The sequence below is a fragment of the Mandrillus leucophaeus genome, unplaced genomic scaffold, assembly GCF_000951045.1.
Source record: "Mandrillus leucophaeus isolate KB7577 unplaced genomic scaffold, Mleu.le_1.0 Scaffold265, whole genome shotgun sequence".
Lineage (NCBI taxonomy): Eukaryota > Metazoa > Chordata > Mammalia > Primates > Cercopithecidae > Mandrillus > Mandrillus leucophaeus.
Genome location: NW_012102754.1, coordinates 497,617 through 503,379, shown reverse-complemented (window position 1 = coordinate 503,379; position 5,763 = coordinate 497,617).

The following is a 5,763-nucleotide window of genomic DNA, read 5'->3' as shown; positions in this document are numbered from 1 at the left end:
TGCCTTTTGTTTTCTATCTTAAATTCTCACTCATTCCCACTGACTATGATGATTCATGTTTGTAATTATTTCTGATACATGATTTGATGCTTCTATTTGTCATATATCTTTATTTTTAATCCTCTCATACGAACAAACTTTATTTTTAATCTTCCCAAACAAACAATCTTTATTTTTAATCCTCCCAAACAAACAATCTTTTATTGGATACATGGAGTTTTCTTAGTTTCATTTTTCTTTTTTTCTGGTTATCTAGGAGTTACATACTTTCTTTTTTTCCCCAGTGGATACCCTCACATTTTTAACACACACACTAATCTCTGGTGGCATCAATTACATTAAACTCCATGTCTGTTTTGTCCTGCCTACATTATCTCCCTTTTTCAGAATCTCTGCCGAAGGTCAGCTACACACAGGAATGCAGGACTGGGAAGGGGGAGGTGAGCGTGAGAACTTTGAGATCCCCTGTGGAGTTAGTCTGAGCTCTCCCTGGGCTGAGAAGTGGCCTCACCCCCCTCAGGAATTCACTGCCTCGGAAATGAGCTCTGGGAGATGATGCAGTGCTGTCTGTGGTCATGGGCACCCTCTGAAACTCAGCCCCTCTCTGCCCTACCTACCTTGAACCTCGCCCCTAACTCTACTTCCTCCCTGCACACACTGGTCAAGCCCTGCTCTCAGACCCCTGGCTGGAAGTAGATGTGTCTGTATGAACTCATGCCCACACACAAGGGCACATACTCACATTCTCTTACACACACACACACACACACACACACACACACGCACACACACACGCTGCAGCAAGCGTTTGACCAGAAGCTGTGGCTGCTTTTGAAAACAGGGTGGAGCAGTACTCCCCTTTAGAGTCTCCCACACTCCCAACACTATGATCCCTGATATGGTTTGGCTGTGTCCCCACCCAAATGTCATCTTGAATTGTAGCTCTCATAATTCCCATGTGTTGTGGGAGGGACCTGGTGGGAGATCATTGAATCATGGGGGCGGTTTCCTCCGTACTGTTCTTGTGGTGGTGAATAACTCTCACGAGATCAGATGGTTTTATAAATGGGAGTTCCTTTGCACAAGCCCTTTTTGCCTGCCTTTTGCCTTCCGCCTTCTGCCATGATTGTGAGGCCTCTCCAGCCACATAGAACTATGAGTCCCTTAAACTTCTTTTTCTTTATAAATTTCGCAGTCTCGGGTATGTCCTTATCATCAGTGTGCAAACAGACTAATACAACCCCCTGGCTAAGCTGTCTGGTGACAGACTGCTGACCCCCTGGACCAAACCAAGCCCTGGGGTTTTGAGGGAAGGAGTTCTCAGGCTTTTCCTCTCTGTGCCCAGACCAGGAGCTCCAAGGGTAGGACCTAGGTCTCCTCTTCCTCTATCCCCTGGAGCAGGAGCTCTCTCACACACTTCATTCTCCATGCCTCAGTTTCCCCTTGTGGCAGTTGTAAAGGGGCATCACTTGGATCCCCCTTTAGAAAGAGCTTGCCACTCAACTGTGAGGAGGGCAATGAGCTGGGGCCTCTAGCCACATTGCCTTCAGGCTCTGGTGAATAGGTCTATGACCCGGCCTGTCAATGCTCTTCACAGACAGCCCCAGACATTGACCAAGCACAGTAGGGTTGCTAAGGCTTCTATTCCAGCCTTTGCCCTGGAACTTGCTATCAAATTGGCAGAGACTTTTTCAGATCTGCATCACAGTCGGAGTTTCTCTCTGCCCAATCCTACTTTCTCCTCTTTTGTCTCTCACAGGTCCCCCTGCCATCCAATAAACGTTCACACTCCTAACTCCACCTTAGCATTTGCTCACTAGAGGACCTGAACTGACACACCTATAGTTAGCACCACCCTTCCCTCAACAGAGCTCTAAGCCTCAGCCTCCAGGACCAGGGATGGCCATTTCAGAACTTGTCCCTGGGTTTCATTTCCAAATCTATTAAGTCAGAATGATTCTTTCTCCATCACCTGCTCTCCTGTGAACTTGGTTTTCTTCCTAGATGCAGTTGTAGCACCACCAGAAGATCCCCCACAACCCCACACCCAAGCACTGCTAGGCTTCCCTGCAGAGGACAGTCCATGTCTAAGTCACAGTCACATCCCCAACCCCCAGATGAGTGTAGGTGGTGATACGTGAAGGGTGAATGAATGATACTCACTGCGTGCTGTTACGGAAGGGATGAAGGGAATATTTATTCTTTAAATGCCTGCCCAGGCCTCTCCTGCACTCCACCAAATTACAGCTTGGAGTTAAGGTGCATCTTCTCACAGGAAGAACTGGTCCCAAAAGAAGGTACACCCTGGGGAGGTGGTGATCACTCCATATTCCCGGAGCTGCCAGCCCCGCTCTATGGATAAAGACCAAAAGTGTAGGTCCCTTCAACTTAGAAGCCCAGAGAAAGCAAATGTTGCTTGCATCCGGAGAGCAATGTGGGTGGCTCTGTCAGGGGAATCTTAGAGCAGTGACTCCCCCAGCCAGGTGGTTTCCTCACCATCTGCCTGCACCATACAGGTCAAGGCCACTCTGTGGCTCCCCAGCCCCCTTCCCACTCCACCGTGGAGCCCCTGAGTTGGGAGTCTTGAAGTCAGTGAGTGCACGATTCTGAGAGGAGGCGAGGGCGGCACACACCGACCGCATGGATGAGACAGGCAGGAAGCCAGGCAGGCTCCGAATGAGTAACTGCAGATTCTCTTTGTGCCATGCCTGTTGTCACGGGGGATGGCAAGTGACTCCACTTCTCTCTCTTTCCCGCCACCTCCCGTGTCCTTGGCACCCATGTGATTCTGACATCCAGAAGGGATATGAGATGGGGCTGGAGACTAGGGACAGGTTTTAGGGATCCCAGAGGGAAGACTTCAGAACAGACCACCCCAGGGAGGAATCCGTGCAAGAAGGACATGGGGGAACAGAGAGTAGGAGGTGACTATGGCTCTCCTCCTCAAACCTGGACTGGAAAGGCAAGGTAGACTCCAGAGGGGCTTAGGCTTTGGACAGGGTGGGGAGATTGGGACCACAGGCTTCCTACTCCCTCAGGTTGTCCATCGGCCCCACCTCTGCTTCTGACATCCCTCTTCCTCCAAGAAGCCTTCCCAGATCAACTGGGTGCACGAAAGGATGGCTCCCTCAGCAGACTCTACAGGACTCCCCAAGAGTGGGCCCATGGTTGACCTCCCCTCCCCCCCGTGCCTCAGAACACAGGACAGGACATTTGGGAGCAATTAGTTGAAACATGGTCACATTTAACATTGGTTGAATTTCTTAGGCTTTTGTTTGGTTTTGCTATTTTCTTTCTGCTCTTTTCATTTCTGAATGTTTTGTGCCCTTTGATAGGTAAGGAAGGGTGGATACCCCAGGAGAACAATTCTGAAAGAACAAAGAAGTGATGTTTATCCCAAAGAATCTGCAAGGAAACAATTATTTCTGATTCACCTGCTCCCTTCCAGGGAGCAAGGCCTGCAAAGACATCAGATGCCTTCCCGGTCGCTCACTGCCTCCAGCCTGGCCATCCAGCCCTCCAACAGAGGAGGGGTAGTGTGGGCCCCGCTCCAGAGCCAGGGGAAGGCAGCCCATCCCCACTGGTAGCCAGTCCCTCTCCCTCTCTCCTCATCCTGCACACCAGCCATCCACTGGGGGTCACATGGCAAAGTAAGGTCTGCCTCTCCAATCCTCACACCCATCATACACCCTCCAGTGTCCAAGAACCTTGTCCTCTAGAGAGCAGGAGAACTTCAACAACCCAGGGGGGATGACATATTAATGGTGGGATTTCAGCATCCTGCAGCTGGCTAGGTGCTGTGTGTGTATGTGTGTGTTGAGGAGTGGGGGCTGAGGATTCACAACACCCAAACCTACAGATGTGCTCTTCACATCTAGGGCTCCTAGGACACCATGGCAGCAGAAGTAACTTCCCAGGAAAAAGACACAATTCCACTGTCCTGCCAGGGAACTGAGACCTGAGACGGGGTACACAGGGTCATAAGGAGAGACAAAGACCCCTGATTTCTGAGCTAACAGCAGCCGTCAGGGGTGTGGATAGCTGAGGAGAGGGCTGAGGATCATCCAAACCCTCCCACCACTGGGAGACTGAGTACAAACTCAAGAAAGGCTAGGAAAGAGGCGTCTCTACAGCTCCCAAATCTAAGGCAGGGCCTGTGTCCAGCCTCACTGATTATATCGGGAAGGAGGTAGAAATTGCAGGGAGCACAGTAGTTCCCCAAGTTCCCCTCATGGCAAGGGGATGCAGCCCATCCACCTCTGTGCCCCCAGTGCACAGCACAGGGCCTGGCACACAGAAAGCGATTAATAAATGTGCATGGAAGAAAGGAGGGAGGTAGGCATGAAGGGAAGGACGAGGCGGGGAAGGGAAAAAGAGCAAGTGCAGGGGCTGGAATGCTGGAAGGGAGGAAGAAAGGGGAGGAAGAAGAGAGAGCAGAAAGAAAGTGTAAGCACGCCCTGAAGAAAGGGCCAGGGTGCTCATCCCTTCCCGGCTGTCCCCCGACTCCCCTCAAGCCTAACCCATGGCAGCATTCCGACGTTCCCTCGCTGTAGGGAGGGAAGCCCTGGTGGGTCCTCAGGGAGCTCCTGCGCGCCTGCTGTTCAGCTCCTGCGCGCCTGCGGGACCTCCTTCAGGTACCGCACATTCCGCTCAGGGCGCTGGGACCCGCTGCCCTCTCCGCCTCTCCACGGAACTCCGCCCCGCCTTCTATCACACTGCTCCGCCAGCCACACTATCCTGCCGCCGCGACCACACTTCCAGCCTCGATTGTGCAGGCTCGAGCCCGTAGAAAGAGGGCCAGTAGCCACCTGCGCTTGGTCCACAAGAAGACGCGCTCCCAGGGCGCAGAGCTGGTGACCCCGCTCCCCGTTCCAGGGAAGAATAAACGAGAGGAGGGTCTGGCCCGGTGTCACCCGGCGGCCGGGCCGCCGCCCATTGGAAGCTCAGTACCAGAGGCAGGCGGCCAGTACCCCAGTATCCCCAGCTGTAAAATAGAGAATTCAGGAGGAGGAGGAGGTCTGTGGTTCGTTGTAGGTCAGCTGCTGAGTCGGCCCGCGGGCTGGGAGCAGACCTCGCTCCCCATGCGAGGGCGCTGCAGCCCAGCCTCGCTGGGGAGGTGCCCTGGTCGAGACCTGCGAGGGTGCGGACAACCCATCCTCCCTGGAGCAGGTCCCCCGAGGCTTGAAGGGCCAGGGCACCCAGCAGGTTCTGAACGCGCTCCGTCAGGTCACCCGAGAGTAGGGAACACCAAGGAACCCAGAGTCGGGCCTCTTTGGAGCCCTCGCTTCCTCTCGCCCGGCTTCTTCGGCGCGAAGGATGAATCTGGGCTGTTGAAAACGGATCAAACAACCCGATCTCTGTCAGCCCCAGGTCACATGCTGGGCCTCAGCTCGCAGCCTGCGAAGATGAGTGGCACTTCATGTCCCGTAATCGGGTTTGCGCGCAGGAGCCCTCCGAGGCTCACAGGTGGGAAATGGGGAGGCTGGCTGGGAGGCCTCCTGGAGGAGGTGGCTCCGAGGGTAGATGTGAGGAGCGCCCTGGGGTGGGGCTGAGGGGGCGTACGGAGGTGGGAGCATGGAAGGATGGGACGTGTTCTGGTCTCGAGATTCCCGGGTGATAAGCCTTAAGGGGCGAAGGCCTATAAATGTCTCACGACGGAAGACCGAGGTGTGGGATTGGCAAAGGGAGAGCAGAGCTTCCTCACTCGCAGGGGGGCCCCAGCCCCGCCCCATACCTGCGCGGCGGCCCCGCCTCCGCCCATCC